Raw genomic sequence first — 20,805 nt, forward strand, 5'->3', positions numbered from 1 at the left:
TTGCAGCTTCATTTTTCTCCTGAAATTTTACCTCCTTGTTTAAAGAAGTATTCAGAACCTGGGATTTTGAAGGGTTGGGTGTGGTCATTTAGAAGGGGTGGGATACATAGAAGCCATTCAGTTTCATTATTTAATTTCATACCATGTTATTTACAACAATTATAGGACCATAGATTATACAACAATTGCAGCATTATAGAACGTTGTCCTTTTATTTAAAATCCTAGCTTTCTGAATTTCATTTGTCATCCCTCTATGCTGCTGTGATCATTGCAAATTTGTATCATAACTTTATATACTCGGGGACTGGAAAGAAAAAATGCCTCAAATTTATAGTAGTCCTGTTTTTCAATACAATTTTTGTTAAATGGTTCACATTTATAATTGATAAATCTACTACTTAATTTTTCAACATTTTATTGCCAAAAGTAGTGGTGAAAATGGAAGGAAATTTTGCCTTCCAGGGGGTTAGGCAATGTCTGGAGACAATTTTGGTTGTCACGACTGGGTAGGGGATGGCCCTACTGGCATCTAGTGGGTAGAAGCTAAAGAGGGGAGTGCTTGATCTTTATACCTCACTACAAAGTAGTAATAAATGGAAAAAGAAAGAAGGAATGAAAAAAAAAAAGAAAAAGAGACAGAGCAAGGGAAGGAAGGAGGGAGGAAGGGAGAAAAGGAAAAGAAGAAAAAGAAAAAAGTAGCAAGTGAATTGCCCAATGACATCTAAGTTAAAACTCTGCTCTCCTAACTTTAAGGTCATTTCAGAAATTGACATTCTCTGAAAAATCATATAAAATGCTGATTTTTTAAACTTTTAAGTTCAGGAATACATGTACAGGTTTGTTACACAGGTAAACTCATGTCATGGGGAGTTGTTGTACAAATTATTTTGTCACTCAGATATTAAGCCTAGTACCCATTAGTTATTTTTCCTGATTCTCTCCCTCCTCCCACTCTCCTTCCTCAACAGACCCTAGTGTCGGTTGTTCCCCTATATGTGTCCATATGTTCTCATCATTTATCTCCCACTTACAAGTGAGAACACGTGATATTTGGTTTTCTGTTCCTGCATTAGTTTGCTAGGGATAATGTCCTCCAGCTCCATCCATGTCCCTGCAAAGGACATAATCTTGTTTCTTTTTTATGGCTGCATAGTATTCCATGCTGTATATGTACCACATTTTCTTTATCCAGTCTATCATTGATGAACATTTAAGTTGATTCCACATCTTTGATATTGTGAATAGTGCTGCAATGAACATACACGAGCATGTGTCTTTATGGGTAGAACAGCTTATATTCCATTAGGTACATACTGAGTAACGGGCCTGCTGTGCCTAATAGTAGTGCTGTTTTTAGGTCATTGAGGAAGCACCACACTGTTTTCCACAATGGTTGAACTAATTTAAACTCACACCAACAGTGTATAAATGTTCCTTTTTCTCCAGAACCTCACCAGCATTTGTTCTTTTTTTACTTTTTAATAATAGCCAATCTGACTGGTGTGAGATGGTATCTCATTGTGATTTTGATTTGCTTTTCTCTAATGATCAGTGATGTTGAGCTGTTTTTCATATGTTTGTTGGCCACATGTATGTCATCTTTTGAAAAGTGTCTGTTCATGTCCTTTGCCCACTTTTTAATGGGATTGCTCTTTTTTCTTGTTATTTTAAGTTACTTATAGATGCTGGATATTAGACCTGTGTCAGATGCATAGTTTGCAAAAATTTTCTCTCATTTTGCAACTTGTCTTTTTACTCTGTTGATAGTTACTTTTGCTGTGCAAAAGTTCTTTTGTTTAATTAGATCTTATTGGTATATTTTTGCTTTTGTTGCAATTGCTTTCAGCATCTGCATCATGAAATCTTTGCTCATTCCTATGTCCACAATGGCATTGTCTAGGTTGTCTTCCGGGGTTTTAATCACTTTACCTTTTACATTGAAGTCTTTGATCCATCTTGAGTTTATTTTTGTATATGGTGAAAGGAAGAGGTCCAGTTTCAATCTTCTGCATATGGCCAGCCTGTTATCCTAACATGATTTATTGAACAGGGAGTCCTTTCACCATTACTTGTTTTTGTCAGCTATGTTGCAGATCAGATGTCTGTAGATGCACAGCTTTAATTCTGGGCTTTCTATTTGGTTCCATTCATCGATATGTTTGTTTTTTCCTCCAGTTCCATGCTGCTGTGATTACTATAGCTGACAGAGCAGGAGCACCATCATCTTGGACAAACACTGACACTTTAAGTTCCAGCTCCCTTTCTAGCCTCATACATTTCAAGGAAATCACTTCTCCTCTAACTACAAGCAGACAGAAAGAGCAGACAGTAAAACACAGATAAGACAGCTCGGGCACAGAGAGAAGTAAGGGGAAAGTCTCTTGCCAAACTTCACTCTCATACAATGGGCCCCAGTAAAACAGTGGGCCGGGCCTTAATAAGCACATTCATTTCCCTTCACGTGCAGATAGGGAAGCTCAAGCAGACTCAGGGGATATGCCTGCAGCTGCAGAAAGATGTGTGGGAACAAACACACAACTCTCCCTCCCAGATAAGCATTACAAAGAGACACAGAAGCAGTCTAAGCCTCTGATAATTTTTCCCACTCTGAATCCTTAAAAACTCTTAGTCTGTAAGAGAGCGTGGCTCTGACCTAACTTTACCAGCAGCCCCTCTCAGGTTTGTTTAAAATAAACCTGTCCCTGTTGACTGTAAAGCCACCCTTCATGTTTTACTCCTCTTTTTTTAATTCTTACATCAGGCTTGTACTATATTTTAAAGTTGGGTAGCATGATGCCTCCAGCTCTGTTTTTTACTGCTTGGGATTGCCTTGGCTACTCAAGCTTTATTTTTTTGGTTCCATGTGAATTTTAAAATATTTTTTGTAGTTCTATGATGAACATCATTTTTAGTTTCATAGGAACAGCATTGAATTTACAAATTGCTTTGGACAGTATGGCCATTCTATTTATATTGATTCTTCCTATACATGAGCTGGAATGTTTTTCCATTTGTTTGTGTCACCTCTGATTTCTTTTAGCATTTTTCTTTTAGATTTTTCTTTTCTGCCTCTATTGAAATAATCATGTGGTTTTTGTATTTAGTTCTGTTTATGTGATGACTTGCATTTATTGATTTGCATATGTTGAACCAACTTTGCATCCCAGGGATAAAGCCTAATTGATAATGGTAGATAAGCTTTTTGATGTATTTTACTGCTAGTATTTTACTGCTAGTATTTTACTGAGGATTTTGGCATTGATGTTCATCAAAGATATTGGCCTGAAATTTTTGTGTCTTTGCCAGATTTTGGTATCCGGATTATGCTGGCCTCATAGAATAAGTTAAGGACGAGTCTCTCCTCCTCAATTTTTTGGAATAGTTTCAGTAAGAATGGTACTAGCTCTTTTTTGTTTATCTGGTAGAATTCAGCTGTTGATCCATCTGTTCCTGGGCTTTCTGTTTTTTTTTTCTTTTTTTTTTTTTTTGGTAGCTACACTATTTATTAGTGCCTCAATTTCAAAGCTCATTATTGGTCTGTTCAGGGATTCAGTTTCTTCCTGGTTCAGTCTTGGGAGGGTATAGGATTCCAGGAATTTATCCATTTCTTCCCTGTTTTATAGTTTGTGTGCATAGAGGTGTTCATAATATTCTTTGATGGTTATTTTTATGTCTGTGGTGTCAGCCATAATAACCCCTTTGTCGTTTCTAATTGTGTTTGTTTGTATCTTCTTTCTTTTCTTCTTTATTAGTCTAGCTAGTGGTATATTTTATTAATTTTTTTCAAAAACTCTGCTCCTGGGTTTGCTGATCTTTTGAATAGTTTTTTTCTATCTCAATCTCTCTCAGTTCAGTTCTGATTTTGATTATTTTTTGTTTTCTGCTAGCTTTGAGTTTGTTTTGATCTTGGTTCTCTAGTTCTTTTAGTTGTGATATTATGTTGTTAACTTGAGATCTTTCTAATTTTTTAATGTGAGTGTTCAGTGCTATAAATTTCCCTTTTAACAACACCCTATCTGTTTCCCAGAGATTCTGTTATGTTGTATTTTTGTTCTTATTACTTTTAAACAACTTCTTGGTTTATGCCTTAATTTCATTATTTATCCAAATGTCATTCAGGAGCAGGCTATTCAATTTCCATGTAATTGTATGGTTTTGAGCAATTTTCTTAGTCTTGATTTCTGATTTTGTTGTATTGTGGTCTGAGAGAGTGATTGTTATTATTTCAGTTCTTCTGCATTTGCTAAGGAGCATTTTATGCTTGATTATGTGGTTGATTTTGGAGTACGTGCCATGTGGCTGTGTGAAGAATGTGTATCTTGTTGTTTTGGGTTGGAGAGTTCTGTAGATGTCTATCAGGTCCATTTGATCCAGTGCTGAGTTCAGGTCTTGAATTTCTTTGTTAATTTTCGGTCTCGTTGATCTGTCTGATACTCTCAGTGGTGGTGTTGAAGTTTCCCACTATTATTGTGTGAGAGTCTAAGTCTCTTTGAAGATCTCTAAGAACTTGCTTTATGAATTTGGGTGCTCCTGTTTTGGGTTTATATATATTTAGGAAAGTTAGGTGTTCTCATTGAAATGAATTCTTGACCATTATGTAATGCTCTTCTTTGTCTTTTTTGATCTTTGTTGGTTTAAAGTCTGTTTTGTCTGAAATTAGGATTGCAACCCCTGCTTTTTTCTGTTTTCCATTTGCTTGGTAGATTTTTCTCCATCCCTTTTTTTTGAGGCTATGGGCGTCTTTGCATGTGAGATGGGTCTCTTGAAGACTGCGTACCATTGGGTCTTGCTTTTTTATCCAGCTTGCCACTCTGTGTCTTTTAACTGGGGCATTTAACCTGTTTGTATTCAAGGTTGGTATTGATATGTGTGGATTTGATTCTGTTGTCATGTTGTCAGCTAGTTAGTATGCAGACTTGTTTGTGTGGTTGCTTTATAGAGTTGCTAGTCTGTGTACTTAAGTATGTTTTTGTAGTGGCTGGTAACGATATTTTCTTTCCATATTTAGTGCTTCCTTTGGGAGTTCTTTTAAAGCAGGTCTGGTGGTAAGGAATTCCCTCAGTATTTGCTTGCCTGAAAAGGATCTTATTTCTCCTTCACTTATGAAGGTTAGTTTGACCAGATATGAAATTCTGGGTTGAAATTTCTTTTCTTTAAGAATGTTGAATATTTCCCCCCGTCTCTTCTGGCTTTGTAGGATTTTTGCTGAGAGGTCTACTGTTAGTCTGATGGGCTTCCCTTTGTAGGTGACCTGACCTTTCTTTCTAGTTGCCCTTAACATTTTTTCTTTCATTTCAATCTTGGACAATCTGATGATTATGCATCTTGGCTATGATTTTCTTGTGGGGTGTCTTAGTGTGGTTCTCTGCATTTCCTGAATTTGAATATTGGCCTCCCTAGCTAGATTGGGGAAATTCTCATGGATGATATTCTGAAATATGTTTTCCAAGTTGCTTCCATTCTCTCCATCTCTTTCAGGGACACCAATATGTCATAGATTTGGTCTCTTTACATAATCCTATAGTTTCCAGAGGTTTGATTCATTGCTTTTCTTTTTTCTCTCTATTCTTGTCTGACTGTCTTATATCAGAAAACAGTCTTCAAGCTCTGAGATTCTTTCTTCAATTTCTGCTATTAACATTTGTGATCATATGAAATTCTTATATTTCGTTTTTCAGCACTATCATGTCAGTTACATTCTTTTCTATATCAGCTATTTTGTCTGTCAGCTTCTGTATCGTTTTATTGTGATTCTTAACTTCTTTGGTTGGGTTTCAACATACTCCTGCATCTCCATGATGTTCATTTCTATCCATATTCTCAATTCTGTTTCTGTCAGTTCAGGCATGTCAGCCTGGTTGAGAAACTTTGCTAAAGATCTAGTGCAATCGTTTGAAGGAAGGGAAGTACTCTGGCTTTTGAGTTGCCAGAGTTCTTGCACTTGTTCTTTCTCATCTTTGTGGGCTGGTGTTCTTTCAATCTTTGAAGTTGCTGTCCTTTGGAATTTTTTTTTCTTTTATACTATTTGATGACCTTGAGGTTTGGTTGTGGTTTAGGATGGATTCAGTCAAATGGCTTAGTTTGTGGAAGTTTTTAGGGGGCCAAGGCTCAGCTACCAACTCCTATACTGTGTGTTCTAACTTCAGGGACTAGTATCAGGGCCATCTTTGTTCTCTGGCTCCTCAAGGTTAGGAACCCACTGCACTTGGGGGCCCAAGATGCTCTCAGAGTGCTGGTCACCACATTCTGATGGATGGTGGCAGCCAAAGCATTTTGTAGGGTGCTGGCAGCAAGGTTTCTCCTCGTTTGCACATGCCAGCAGTAGCAGCAGCAACAGCAGCATGACGGGAGAGCGCTAGTAGGTATGGGTGCTTGCCTCCATCCAGGCATTCACAGCAGCAGTAGAGGCACCATGGCTCAAGGGGGCAGGAGACCAGTTGGTGGATGTGTGCTGGTGGTGGTGTTAGCACAGGGGCAGGGCCCTGGCAAGCTCAGGTCTGTGTGTACCCTCTTTGGCCACTCAGGACGGGGGAGGGTCTGCTGTTCTCCAGGCCCAGCAGTGTTGAGGCAGAAGCGGGGTGCTGGCAGGTCCAGGCTGGCGGGCTCTATGCCTGTCATGGCTCAGACTGCAATGGCGGTAAGGCAGAGAGATGCGGCAGAGTGCATTCCCATCGTCAGCACAGGCAAGGCAGGGGAAATGTGCACGTACGCCCTGGTGGGGCAGGTAAGGCAAAAATTCACCCGCACTCACACACACTGGCAAAGTATTGTGGGGGCTGGAGGTGGGCCTAGGGGAAGCTGCAGTGGGGAGAGGGAGAGGCTGGGCTGGTATGAGGCCCTGGTCTCCACGTTGCAGTATCTCTGCCCTGTCAGGCACCACTGACCAGTGCAGGAGCTACGATGTGAGCCCCCAAAGCATCTGAGGCTGCACTGCAAGTAGGCATGGCTAGACTGGGACTCCAGGAGAGGCTAGCAGCCCAAGGGGTGCTCAGGTTGGATGGGCCTCCTCTGATGGTCAAGACCACCTTGCAGAGTTCAGGTCTGACAGTTCCCCTAGGATTAAAGTCTCCTGTGGGAGCAAGTGGAGCCTGGGGGCATGGGCATCTCTGGCCATGCTCAGCTACAGACTCTCCCGCAGCAAACCCTCTGGGCTTTTCCTTGGCTGGTGTGCTGTCCCTACTACTTTTCTAAGCAGCTATCCCTGCCCACTCAAGTGTCCGTGGTGGTTGAGGTGTCTCCTTCTGCTTGGATTCCAGAGGCGCTTGGAGAAAGTGGGTTGCTTCTGTCAGTTCAACTCACCCTCACCCATTATCCTGGAGTTGTTGGGGGGCCAAGAAGGAGTCATGGTTTGTGGTAGCCCCATGCAGCTCCCAGCTTCCTCCCTATTCAGCCCAGCTTCTGTGTCTTCCCTCCATCCACTCTCAGTGCCTTCTCTGTAAAGATCTGCTAGGAATGTGCCAGTCTTCTTGGTCCCTTGGTGGCAGCTGTTCCACCTGGCTGCATGTGGTCAGCCATCTTGCCCAAATCTCTAAAATGTATGCCAATTTTGATTATCTTGTTTGAACAGCTTCTATGTGGATATTTGGGTAAGTTTTTATGTGAATAACCATACATGTATATAATAAAATACCAATAGATGCTTCTATTTATTGAACTATATGTTAAACAATGTGCTTAAGCAATTTATATACATTACTGAGATGAAAATTACACTAGCACCAGGAGCTGGCAGTATTATTTCTACTCCACAGATGGGAAATTGAGATTTGGGGAGGTGAAATAACTTGCCCAAAGTCAAAGAGCTTATAAGTGGAAGAATTGGAGTTTAAATCTGAGGTGTGCTGACTTAAGTCTATGCTTTAAAAAAAATTTAAATAGACTTTATTTTTAGAATAGTTTGAAGTTCACAGCAAAATTGAGCAGAATCAAGTCCATGCTTTTAGCTATTATCTCATCGGATACTGCCTCTCTCATAAGGCTACTAGAGACACACACACATACGCACACACATGCACACTGATATTGTCTTACACATATATATGACTGAAAAGTAGCTTAATTGAGAAGGACTGTGGCAGAAGAAGGCTCCATTCTTCTTAAGTGTGTTACTTGCTTCCTTAATTTATTCATGCTGCTATAACAAATACCAAAGACTGGGTAATTTATAGATAATCAAAATTTATTTCTCACAGTTCTGGAGGCTCGCAAGTTCTAGCTCAAGACACCAGCAGATTTGGCATCTGGTGAGAACTGCTCTCTCCTTCTAAGATGGTGCCTTCTGGCTGCATCCTTTGGAGGGAACTAACTCTTTGTCATCACATGGCAGAAGAGACAGAAGGGCAAAGAGCCTAGCCAGTTTTCTACAACCCCTTTTATATGGCACTAATACCATCCATGAGGGCTCCTTCATGGCCTAATCGTTTAATACTGCCCCACCTCTTACTACTGTCGCGGTGGGGGTTAAGTTTCAAGGTACATTTTAGAGGGGACACAGTCATTCAAACCATAGCTCTGGCTCTTAGATTCAATCATCCAAATAATAGTATTTTTAGCTAGGAATGAGGCTGCCCAAATAAAGAATAGATTTCTGAACATCTCTGCATGTTGTCTGTAATTAATTTCTGAACAATGAGATAAAAGTAGAAGCATTATGTGACAACTTTTGAGAATTTTCCTTAAAAGTGCTGGAGTTTACACTTTGTATCTTTTTCTTCACCCTTCCCTCTATCCTACTTCCTGGAATGCAGGTGATGCTTCCAACCTGGGAATGGGGGCCACACTCCGCATGGTGGATAATGAGCTGGAGAAGCTTAAGTTTTTGAGGATTTCATTGATCAGAGCTGACACGTCACCCCTGAACTGTGAAGCTTCAGAGTTTTACATGAAAGAAAAATACATATCTAAAGTATTTAAGAAACTGAAATTTTGAATTATTTATTCACTTTCAGCAGATCCTGATCCTAACTATTGTAAGGATAAAGTGTTTCTCAGATGGATAACTAAAGGTGTGAAATACAGTCAGGTCTCAGAGCTTATCGACTATACCAGAACCCTACTTTCCCAGTGCCACCAGTCTGCAAGTGTATAGTGACTTTTTTTGAACAACATTTCCCCAGATAAAGCTGAAGAGACACCCCAGAATTCATTATTTTTTGATACTGTTAGGACACAATCTTCCTGAGAAAAAAGAATCCTGGCTTCATGAAAATAAAGCTGCTTTCACTTTGTCACACAAACACTTTCATAGATATAGCTGACACATAAGTGGAGGAGACTGTATTGACTAGACCTTAGCAGTGTCATCCTTTATAAGACCCTTGTTATATGCAATTCCTCTCCTAGAAAATAACTTGACTTATCTGTACACTAAGACTTTACATGCTATGCATAGATGCATATCTGTCAAATAATATGAGGAAAGCACAACAGAAATGATTTCAGTGCCCTGCAAATGAATACAACATGGTAGAATATAGAATCTAGCAACATGAGTCAAACCATGCAATAGAGACTGAGATTAGAGAAGAGTAAGTATTGGTACAATATGTGGCATTCTAAAAACATTAAGGCATACTCAGTCCACGGTCTTCTGTTCACCCCAAACCCACTCCCAAGAAGCACTTTTTTCTGTCCTAGGAGATGAAATAGTTGCAGGAATAAAATTAAATGTGTGATATTATAGCACAAGAGTTCCTTATATAGTTCCTTATATATTTACTATTAGACCCTTCTAAAGTAGCATACAGATATGATTAAAAAGCTTTTCCTAATAGGCCTTAGAAACTTAAGTCTAAAACATGATTATAAGAAAGAAAGCCTCACAGGAGGAGCAGGGATACATTATTTAGAGGCACACTATGATGGTAAACTATGAGTTGTGGTCTGTAGCACCGAGTTTGCAGAAATGACCAGTGGCATTCAAACATATAAGAGATCCATAAAGGTGAGCATTGGACAAGTTTGCCGTAAATGACGGCAGCAGAAACTAGGACTTATAGGTAGACAGTGTCAATTAGCAATATGAATCACCTGACTTCAGTGGCAGTGAGATAAAAATGGTAAAAATGAATGAATTCAGGGGTGTTCTATGTCTAGGTAAGAGTAGCCCTGAAATCAGTCCAGGTGTAGCATGATTTAAAATTCACCAACTTTTTTTGAGTATATATTATTTGTTAGGCTCTCTAATACTAGACGCCGGTGACATAACAGTGATCAAGAGATACAAAATCCTTTGCCCTTATGAAGCTTACTTTCTAGAAGTGTGAGACACTGAAGAAACCAAATTAATCTACTTAAATTATACATTATTTTAAAGATATATTATGAAAAATATAAAGCATGCCAAAGCAGAGGAAGAATGCTGGAGTAGTTGGTTGCAATTTTAAATAGTATGGGCAGAGTGAATCACCCTGAGGTGATATTTGAGAACAGATTTGAAAGAGATGAGGAAGTAGAGCATCCTATGGAGAGGAAATAGCAAGTACAAAGACCATGAAATGGGACCATGTCCAGTATATTCAAAGATCAAGGAGCTCGGAGGGGCTATAACTTATTGAACTGATAAGTAGTACAAGAGGAAGTCAGAAAGGCAAGGTCTTGTAGACCGTTTGAAGGACTTTGGCTTTTATTCTAAGTGACATGGATGTCATTAGAGGACTTTGTGCAGAAGAAACATACGAGAGACATAGGTATTAAAAAGATTACTCTGGATTTTTGAGAAAAGACTGTAAAAGAGTAAGAGTAAAATCAGTTAAAGATAATTACAATGAACAAGTTGAGGGATGATGATGGCTTGGACCAGGGTAGTAGCATTGGAAGGAGTGAGAAGTTTGAAATATTTTATGAAGGGAGGGTCAACGGGATTTCCAGATTAATTATATTTAAAGAGCAGAAGAAAGAGATAAGTCAAGGATTATTTCAAGGTTTGTGTTCTGTGCAACTAGAGGGATTAAATTGCCATGAACTGGAGGAGCATGGGCACTCATACCTGTAATCCCAGCACTTTGGGAGGCCGAGTTGGGAGGACTGCTTGCCTGGGAGTTCAAGAGCAGCTTGGGCAACATAATAAGATCCTGTCCCTACAAAAAGTAAATTTAGCAAATTAGCAGGCTGCAGTGGCATGCACCTGTAGTCCCAGCTACTCAGGAAGCTGAAGTTGAAGGAGCACTTGAGCCTGGGAGATTGACGCTAGTGAGCTACGATTGTGCCACAGCACTCCAGCCTCAGTAACAGAGTGAGACCCTGTCTCAAAAAAAAAAAAATGCTATCAACTAAGATGAAGAAAATCAAAGATGCAGCATGGTATTTGTTTGTCTGGTTTTTGTTGCTGTAATTTGTTTCTTGTTTGCTTTAATGGTAGATCAGTAAGCTGGTTTCAAATGTGTTAAATTTAAAATGTCTACCAGACAGCCAAGAGGAAATGTCAAGCAGGCAGTTGAAGAGTTGTATAGATCGTAATACAAACACAAGGTGAGAAAGATTACATGGGGATGAAGTAAATAGAGAAGAAAAGTGGTCTAGCAATTGAGTCCTGGGGCTGTCTAATCTGTAGAGATTTGAATTAGTAGGAGGAACAAAAAAGGCTAAGAAAGAGTGACCATGTTATAGGTGAAGAACCAATAATGAGCAATGTCCTGGAAATCAAGTAAAAAAGTATTTCCAGGAGTAGGGAGTGAGGAATTATATCAAATGCTAATACATAATGTAAGATGAAGAATGGGAATTGACCATTGGCTACAGCAATATGGAGGTAATTAGCAACATTAACAAAAGCATTTTCAGTGGGATCTTGGGGACAAAAATCTGATTGGAGTTGGTTCAAGAGAAATGGGAGGAGAATAATTAGAAACAGCACATGTCGAACACTTTTTAATACAATGAGGACACTGAATAAGAGTACAGCTTTGGCAGGGTTTGTATATTGAGAGATGGGAAGACGCAGAATGGAAGGATGCTCTTGTTCCCAAATCTGATGTATATGTAGCCCTATAATTTGTGGAAGCCAATTCCAGAAGATGGGCTGAACAGGCATACAACTTTCTAGGAAATTGGAAGGAGGCAAATGTATGCATTGGAGGGTGCAGGAGTATGTATCAATTTAAGGGCCTCTGCTTTTATTTTCTGAAAGATATTGTGGAGAATTGGTATTATTTCTCCATTAAATGTTTGGCAGAATACACCACAGAACAATCCGGGTTTGGTGATTTTGGGGGAAAGGTTGTTAATTATTGATTCAGTGTCTTCAATGGATACAGGCCTATTAAGTAATCTATTTCCCCTTGTGTGAGCTTTTTTAGTTTGTGGTTTTCAAGAAATTAGCCTATTTCATCTAAGTTATCAAATTTGTTGGCATAGAATTGGTTGTTCATAGTGTTCCATTATTATCTTAAAATGTCCATGGGACTAGTAGTGATGACCTCTCACTTCATTTCCTTTCACTTCATTTCATTTCATTTTTTTCATCTCATTTCATTGCATTGATAATTTATGCCTTTTCTCTTTCTCTCATGCTTAGCCTGGCTGGGGGTTTATTGATTTTACTCATCTTTTCAAAGAACCAGCTTTTGGTTTCACTGATTTTTTTTTCTATTTTTATTCCTCTTTCAAATTTTTATAATAATTTCTGCTCAAATTTTTATTTTTTATTTTCTTCTGCTTGCTTTAGGCTTAAGTTGCTCTTCTTTTTCAAGTTCCTAAGGTGGAAGCTTAGATTACAGATAGTAGATCTTTCTTCTGTTATAATATATGCATTTAATGCCATAATTTCTGTCAAGCACTGCTTTTGCAGTATATCAAGTTTTTGATAAAATTTCTTTTCATTTTAACTTAGCTCGAAATATTTTAAAATGTTTCCTGAGACTTTTGGACCCATGTTTTACAGCTGATAGATGATCTGTCAGTTGTTGACAGGATTTTATGAGGTCTACAAATATTTACTTTCATTTTATTTATTTTTTTAGATGGAGTCTTGCTCTGTTACCCAGGCTGGAATGCAGTGGTGCAATCTCGGTTCACCGCAACCTCTGCCTCCCAGGTTCAAGAGATTCTCCTGCCTCAGCCTCCCTAGTAGCTGGGATTACAGGCACGTGCCACCACACCTGGATACATTTTGTATTTTTAGTAGAGATGGGGTTTCGTCATGTTGGCCAGGCTGATGTCAAACTCCTGACCTCAAGTGATCCGTCCACCTTGGTGCTGGGATTACAGACATGAGCCACCAGGTCCAGCCAAGCAAATATAATAGTGAATTGTCTATTTCTATTTGTGTTCTATCAGTTTTGCTGCACGTATTTTGATGCTTTATTGTCAGGTGAATATACATTAAAGGTGTTATGTCTTCTTGGATAATTGACCCCTGTATCATATGCAATGCCCATCTTTATCCCTAATAACTTTCCTTGTCTTGAAATATGCTTTGTCTGAAATTAATAGCTATTCTGGCTTTTTTATTAGTATATATCTTTCATCAACTCTTAACTTTTAACCTAGCTGAGCCTTTATATTTAAAGTGGGTTTCTTATAGACAATACTTGGTCAGGTCTTATTTTTTATTCACTGTGACCATCTATGTATTTTAATTGGTGTATTTGCACATTTATAAGTGATTATTGATATAGTCACATTAATATCTACTATGCTTGTTACTGTTTTCTATTCACTGTACCTGTTCTTTATTTTATCCTGCTCTTTTGCAACATTCATTAATTTTAATTGAGCTACTTTTTCTTTTCTTTTATTCAGAGATAGGATCTTACTCTATCACCCAGGCTGGAGTATAGTGGTGCCATCATAGCTCACTGTATCCTTGAATTACTGTGCTTAAGCAATCCTCCCACCTCATCCTCTCAAAGTGCTGAAAGTACATGCTACCATGCCTGGCCTTAATTCAGCTTCTCATTTTATCTCCTCTGATAGCATATAAATTTTATTTATTTTAAAAACATTTAGTGGTATCCCTAGGATTTGCAATATGCATTCTAAACTAATCTATAGCTACCTTCGAATAACACTATGCTACTTGTAGCACAAGTATAGAGTATTTCCAATTCTTCGGTCCTATTATGTCATTGGTACCATTCATTTTATGTCTCCATACATTATAATTCCTCAATATGTTTTATTATTATTACTCTAGAAAAACCATTTCCTTTTAGATCAATTAAGAAAAAGAAAAATAAGATTTTATTTTATCTTCATTTATTCTTTCCCTGACACTCTTCCTGTCTTTACATGAATCAAAGTTTCTGACCTATAGAATTTTATTTTCTCTAAAGAAAATATTTTAACTTTCCTTGAAGGGTAAATGTGCTGCAATGAAATTTCTTAGTTTTTGTTTGTTTGAATGAAGCTTAATTTCTCCTTCACTTTAAAAGGGTAATTTCGCTGGATATAGAAATTTATATTGGTATAGGTTTTTTTGAAGACTTCAAATATTTCACCCGACTTTGTTCTCTCATATATGGTTTAGGGTGCAAAGCCCACTGTAAGTCTTATCTTTGTTCTTCTATGGGTAAGGTCTCTTTTGTCCTGTTGTTCCTTTCAAGAACTTCTCTCTGTCTTTAGTTTTCAGCAGTTTGAGTACAATATGCCTAAGTGTAGTTTTTTGCTATTCATCTTCCTTGTTCTCTGAAATTCCTGGATCTGTGGTCGGTGGTCTGTCTTTAAGTTTTGAAAATTTTTGGACATTCTTACTTCAAATATTTTTCCAATCTGTTATCTCTTTTTTCACCTTCTGATATTTCAATTATGAATAGTAAAGGAAAATAAATCTTAGGGCCCCAAAATCACTAAGCTAAATGGAGAAGTCGAGCTGGGAACTGCTTAGGGTCAACCTGCCTCCCATTCTATTCAAAATCACCCCTTGCTGACTGAGATAAATGCATTATCTGATTGCCTCCTTTGGAGAGGATAATCAGAAACTCAAAAGAATGTAACCATTTGTCTCTTGTCTACCTATGACCTGGAAGCCCCCTACCCACTTCCATTTATCCACCCTTTCCAGACATAACCAATGCTCATCTTACAAATGTTGATTGATGTCTCATGTCTCCCTAAAATGTATAAAACCAAGCTGTGCTCTGACCACCTTGGGCACACGTAGTCAGGACCTCCTGAGGCTTTATCACAGGCGCATGTCCTCAACTTTTATAAAATAAACTTTCTAAATTAACTTACACCTGTCTCATTTACCTGGGGTTCACACACATATGTTGCATCTTTTGAAATTGTTCCATAGTTCTTGGATGTTATTTCTTTTCATTTTTTTCTCTTTCCATTTCAGTGTAGGAAGTTTATATTGACATATTTTCAGGTTCAATGATACTTTCCTTGGCCGTGCCCAGCTTACTGATGAGCCCATCGAAACTATTCTTCATTTCTGTTACAGTGCTTTTAATTTCTTTGTTAGAATTTCCATCCGTCTTCATTTTCTTTTGATTCTTTATTAGAATTTCTATCGCTCTGCTTATATTACCAATCTGTACTTGCATGTTGTCTCCTTTTTCCCTTAGTGTCCTTAACATATTAATCACAGTTCCTTCAAATTTCTTGATAATTCCAAAATCTGTGCCATATCCAATTTTGGTTCTGGTGCTTGCTCTGTCCCTGAATAGTGTGCGTTTTCGCTTTTTTGTGTGCCTTGTAAAATTTTTTGTTATAGAAATCTAGTCATGATATATCAGATAATCAAAACTAAGATAAATAAGCCTTTAGTGTCTGTTTTTTATGCTAATCTGGTTAGGAGTTGGGCTGTGTTTAATATGCAATACCTGTAGATATCTGAAGCTACAAACTCCTCCAATGTCTTTGTTTTTGTCTCTCATTTTTCCTTTGGGCTTTCCTAGGAACTCTTTCTTAGGTACAGTCTGCATCTTGCAGCTGTTTTAGATATAATCCATTGTATTATGTGGTTGTACTGTGAGTGCAGTGGTAAGGTGCGGGAAAACAGAAGTGTTCTAAAATCATTTTTCTTCAGTTATTAGGAAATATTTTATTTCATTTACTTTTTATTTTTTGAACAAATTATAATCATATAGTTATGGGTTACACAGTAATGTTATAATATATGTGTACAGTGTGGAATGATTGGATCAAGGTAAGTAACATATCCATCACATTAACTAATCCTTAATTCCTCCTGTCAAACTGCACCTTTCTACAATTTGACCAGCATCATCCCATCCTTACCCCCAAGTCTCTGGTAACCACCATTCTATTCTCCACTTCTATGAGTTCACTGTAACAACTCCACACATAAGTGAGAAGACGTGTTTTATGTCCTTCTGTGCCTGGCTGATTTCATTTACCATTATTTCCTCAAGTTTCATCTATGTTGTCACAAATGACAGAATTATTTTTTATTGCTGAATAGTACTCCATCATGCATATATACCATTTTTTCTTTACTCATTCACCTGTTGATGGACACTTCGATTGATTCTGTATCTTAGCTATTGTGAACAACGCTGCAATGAACACGGGACTGCAGATGTATTTTTGACATATTGATTTCAAGTCATTAGGATGTCAGGATCATTTGACAAGGGGTTAATATCCAAAATACGTAAGGAGATCAAACAACTTAATAGCAAAAATCCCAAACAACCTGATTTAAAAATGTACAAAGACCTGAAGAGTCATTTCTCAAAAGAAGAGGTACAAATGACCAACAGATATATGAAAAAATGTCCAATATCACTAATCATTGGAGAAAGGCAAATTAAAATCACAGTGAGATATGACTGAACACCTGTCTGAATGGCTAGTATAAAAAAGATAAGTGTTGGTGAGACTTCAAGAGAAAATGGAACCCTTGTACACAGTTGATGGGAATGTACATTAGTACAACCATTATGGAAAACTGTATGGAGTTTCCAAAGAAAAACTAAAAATAGCATTCTATAATCTTATAATTAAATATCAGATTTTGGTGTACCTGTATTTCTGAGCTGTGACTTTTACAAATGTTTTTAGCCTTCCTCCCCTTGGGTAAGACAGGAACGCTAGAGGGGCTGAAGCAGGGCAAATGCTCTTACAACACAAGGTGGGAGAAAGCTCTGGTAAAGTCTTTTCTCCTGGTCTCAACAATAGTTACTTTCCCCCTCCTTCTCCTTCTGCCAGATTCAAGACTGAGTCTTTCAGATCTGCACTCTGATAAGCTAATGGGATTCCTGGAGGAAAACTCTCGAAAGTGTAGAGCATCCCTAAGACTGTTGCCCTCTAGAAGTTTCTCACTCTCACACTTTTGCACAATCAAAATAACCATTTAAGAGTTCCTGCCAGTTTATGGTTCTACTGATTTCTGCTCCAGGTAAGGATAGCTTGGCTATGACTCTCTGGATTCTAGTGGCTTCTGCTCCATGTAAGAACTTGGCTGCAACTCGCTGGATTCTCCTGTCTTTCCAGATTTAAGGGTGACATTTGCCCTACAAATGAAGGTCTCTGACAAGTCCAAGAACAGTAATTCATTTTTGGTTTGTCCAGCTTTCTTCTTTTTGTATGTATGAGAATGATGACTTCTAAGCTTTTTACATGTCAGAGTTGAAACCAGAAGTCAAAGTTGACATTTTTCTCTTTAATTTGGTAGATTTTAAAAAGATAACTTCTTTTTTTTCTTTATTTTTTATGGTGGTAAAAAACCACAACATTAAATTTACTATTTTAATCATTTTTTTAAATTTATTTTTTGAGACAGAGTCTCACTCTGTCACCCAGGCTGGAGTGCAGTGGTGCGATCTCGGTTGACTGCAACCTCTGCCTCCTGGGTTCAAACAGTTCTCATGCCTCAGCCTCTGGAGTAGCTGGGATTACAGGTGTATGCCACCATGCCTGGCTAATTGTTTGTATTTTTAGTAGAGAAGGGGTTTCATTATGTTGGCCAGGCTGGTCTCAAACTCCTGTCGCCAAGCGATCCACCTGCATTCACCTCCCAAAGTGCTGTAATTACAAGCCATTTATAAATGTACAGTACAGTTGTATTAACTATATGTACATTGCTTACAACTGATCTCTACAACCTTTTCGTCTTGCAACCTTTAAACTATACCAACTGAAATTCTGTAACAACTCCCCTTTTCCTCCTCCCCCTAGGCCCTGGCAGTTATAACTCTACTTTCTGTTTCTAAGAGTTTGACTGCTTTAGATACCTCACATAAGTGGAATTATGTCGCAATTATCTTTTTGTGACTGGCTTATTTCACAAAGCATAATGTTTTCAAGGTTCTTCCATGTTGTATCATGTCCTGGGATGCAAGGTTTGTTCAATATATACAAATCAATAAATGTGGTTCATCACATAAGTAAAACAAAAACCACATAATCATCTCAATAGACACAGAAAAAGCTTTTGATAAAATTCAACATCCCTTCATGTTAAAAACCCTCAGCATACTAGGCATCAAAGGAATGTACATAAAAATAATAAGAACCATCTATGAAAAACCCACAGCATCATACTGAAAGGGCAAAAGCTGGAAGCATTCCTGTTGAGAACCAGAATAAGACAAGGATCCCCACTCTCACCACTTCTATTCACCATAGTACCAAAATTCCTAGCCAGAGCAGTCAGGCAAGAGAAACAATAGGCATCCAGAAAGGAAGGGAAAAAGTTAAATGATCACTCTTTGCAGACCATAAGATTCTATACCTAGAAAACCCCATAGTCTCTTCCCAAAGGCTCCTAGACTTGATAAACAATTTCAACAACGTTTCAGGACGGGAAATCAATGTACAAAAATCAATAGCATTCCTACACACCAAAACAGCCAAGCCAAGAGCCAAATCAGAAAGGCAATCCCATTCACAATTGCCACAATAAAGAATAAAATACCTAGAAATACAGCTAAGCAGGAGTTGAAAAATCTCTACAATGAGAATTCCAAAACAATACTGAAAGAAATCAGAGATGACACAAACAAATGGAAAAATATTCCATGTTCATGGAGAGAAAGAATCAATATTGTTGAAATGTTTATATTGCCGAAAGAAATTTATAAATTCAATGTTATTACTATCAAACTACCAATGATTTTTTTGTGGAATTAAAAAAAGCTATTCTAAAAGTCATATAGAACCAAAAAAAGAGCCCCAATAGCCAAAGCAATCCTAAGCAAAAATCAAAGCAGGAGGCATCACACTACCCAACTTTAAAGTGTACTACAAGGCTACAGTAACCAACATGGCATCGTACTGGTACAAAAACAAACACACAGACCAATGGAACAGGTTAGAGAATGCAGAAATAAAGTCAGGTACCTACAACCATCTTATCTTTGACAAAGTCGACAAAAAGAAGCAATGGGGAAAGGACTCCCTATTCAATAAATGGTGCAGTGATTACTGGCTAGCCACATGCAGAAGACCCCTTCCTTTCACCATATACAAAAATCAACTCAAGATGGATTAAAGGAACAGGGAACATACATAATAGGAGAAAATTTTTGCAATCTATCCATTCGACAAAGGGCTAATATCCAGAATCTACGAGGAACTTAAACAAATTTACATGAAAAAAAAAACATCAAAAAGTGGGCAAAGGATATGAACAGACACTTCTCAAAAGAAGACATTTATGTGGCCAATATGAAAAAAAGCTCATCATCACTGGTCATTAGAGAAATGCAAATCAAAACCACAATGAGATACCATCTCACATCAGTTGGAATGGTGATCATTAAAAAGTCAAGAAACAGCAGAGAGGACGTGGAGAAATAGGAATGCTTTTTCACTGTTGGTGGGAGTGTAAATTAGGTCAACCATTGTGGAAGACAGTGTGGCAATTCCTCAAGTATCTAGAATAAGAAATACCATTTGACCCAGCAATCCTATTACTGGGTATACACCCAAAGGATTATAAATCATTCTGCTATAAAGACACATTCACATGTATGTTTACTGCAGCACTATTCACAATAGCAAAGACTTGGAACCAACCCAAATGCCCTTCAAGACAGACTGGATAAAGAAAATGTGGCACATATACACCACGGAATACTACACAGCCATAACAAACAATGAGTTCATGTCCTTTGCAGGGACATGAGTGAAGCTTGAAACCATCATTCTCAGCAAACTTCCACAGGAACATAAAACCAAACACTGCATGTTCTCACTCATAAGCGGGAGTTGAACAATGAGAACATATGGGAACAGGGAGGGGAACATCACACACCAGGTCCTGTCTAGGGGTGGGGGACTAGGGGAGGTATAGCATTAGGAGAAATACCTAATGTAGATGACAGGTTGATGGGTGCAGCTAACCACCATGGCACAAGTATACCTATGTAACAAACTTGCACGTTCTGCGCATGTATCCCAGAACTTAAAGTATAACAAAAAAAAAATAAAAACAAAACAAAACAAAAAAATGGATTAAAGACTTAAATGTGAAACCTAAAACTATGCAAACCCTAGAAGAAAACAGGAAATACCATTCTGGATATAGGCCCTGACAAAGATTTCATGACAAACATGCTAAAAGCAATTGCAACAAAAACAAAACTTGGCAAGTGGGACCTAATTAAACAAAAGAGCTTCTGCACAGCAAAGGAAACTGTCAATAGAGGAAACAGACAACCTGCAGAATGGGAGAAAATATTTTCAAACTGTGCATTCTGCTGAAGGTCTAATATCTAGCATCTACAAGAAACTTAAATGAACAAGAAAAAACAAACAACCCCATTAAAATATCGCCAAAGGGGCTGGACACAGTGGCTCATGCCTGTAATCTCAGCACTTTGGGAGGCTGAGGCGGGTGGATCATTTGAGGTCAGGAGCTCGAAACCAGCCTGGCCAACATGGTGAAACC

General features: G+C 38.1%; 1 long non-coding RNA gene across 1 annotated transcript in view; it reads right to left on the minus strand.

Moving 5' to 3' along the window:
• The window catches only part of LOC134757944 (uncharacterized), a 53,214-nt gene that overhangs the window by 22,363 nt on the left and 10,046 nt on the right, over nt 1-20,805 (minus strand). Inside the window, exon 2 of the long non-coding RNA XR_010132611.1 lies at nt 10,990-11,080. This is a non-coding gene — a long non-coding RNA (uncharacterized lncRNA). The remainder of the gene's footprint in view (nt 1-10,989; nt 11,081-20,805) is intronic.

This window comes from Gorilla gorilla, chromosome X, assembly GCF_029281585.2.
Source record: "Gorilla gorilla gorilla isolate KB3781 chromosome X, NHGRI_mGorGor1-v2.1_pri, whole genome shotgun sequence".
In the NCBI taxonomy this organism is placed as follows: Eukaryota; Metazoa; Chordata; class Mammalia; order Primates; family Hominidae; genus Gorilla; species Gorilla gorilla.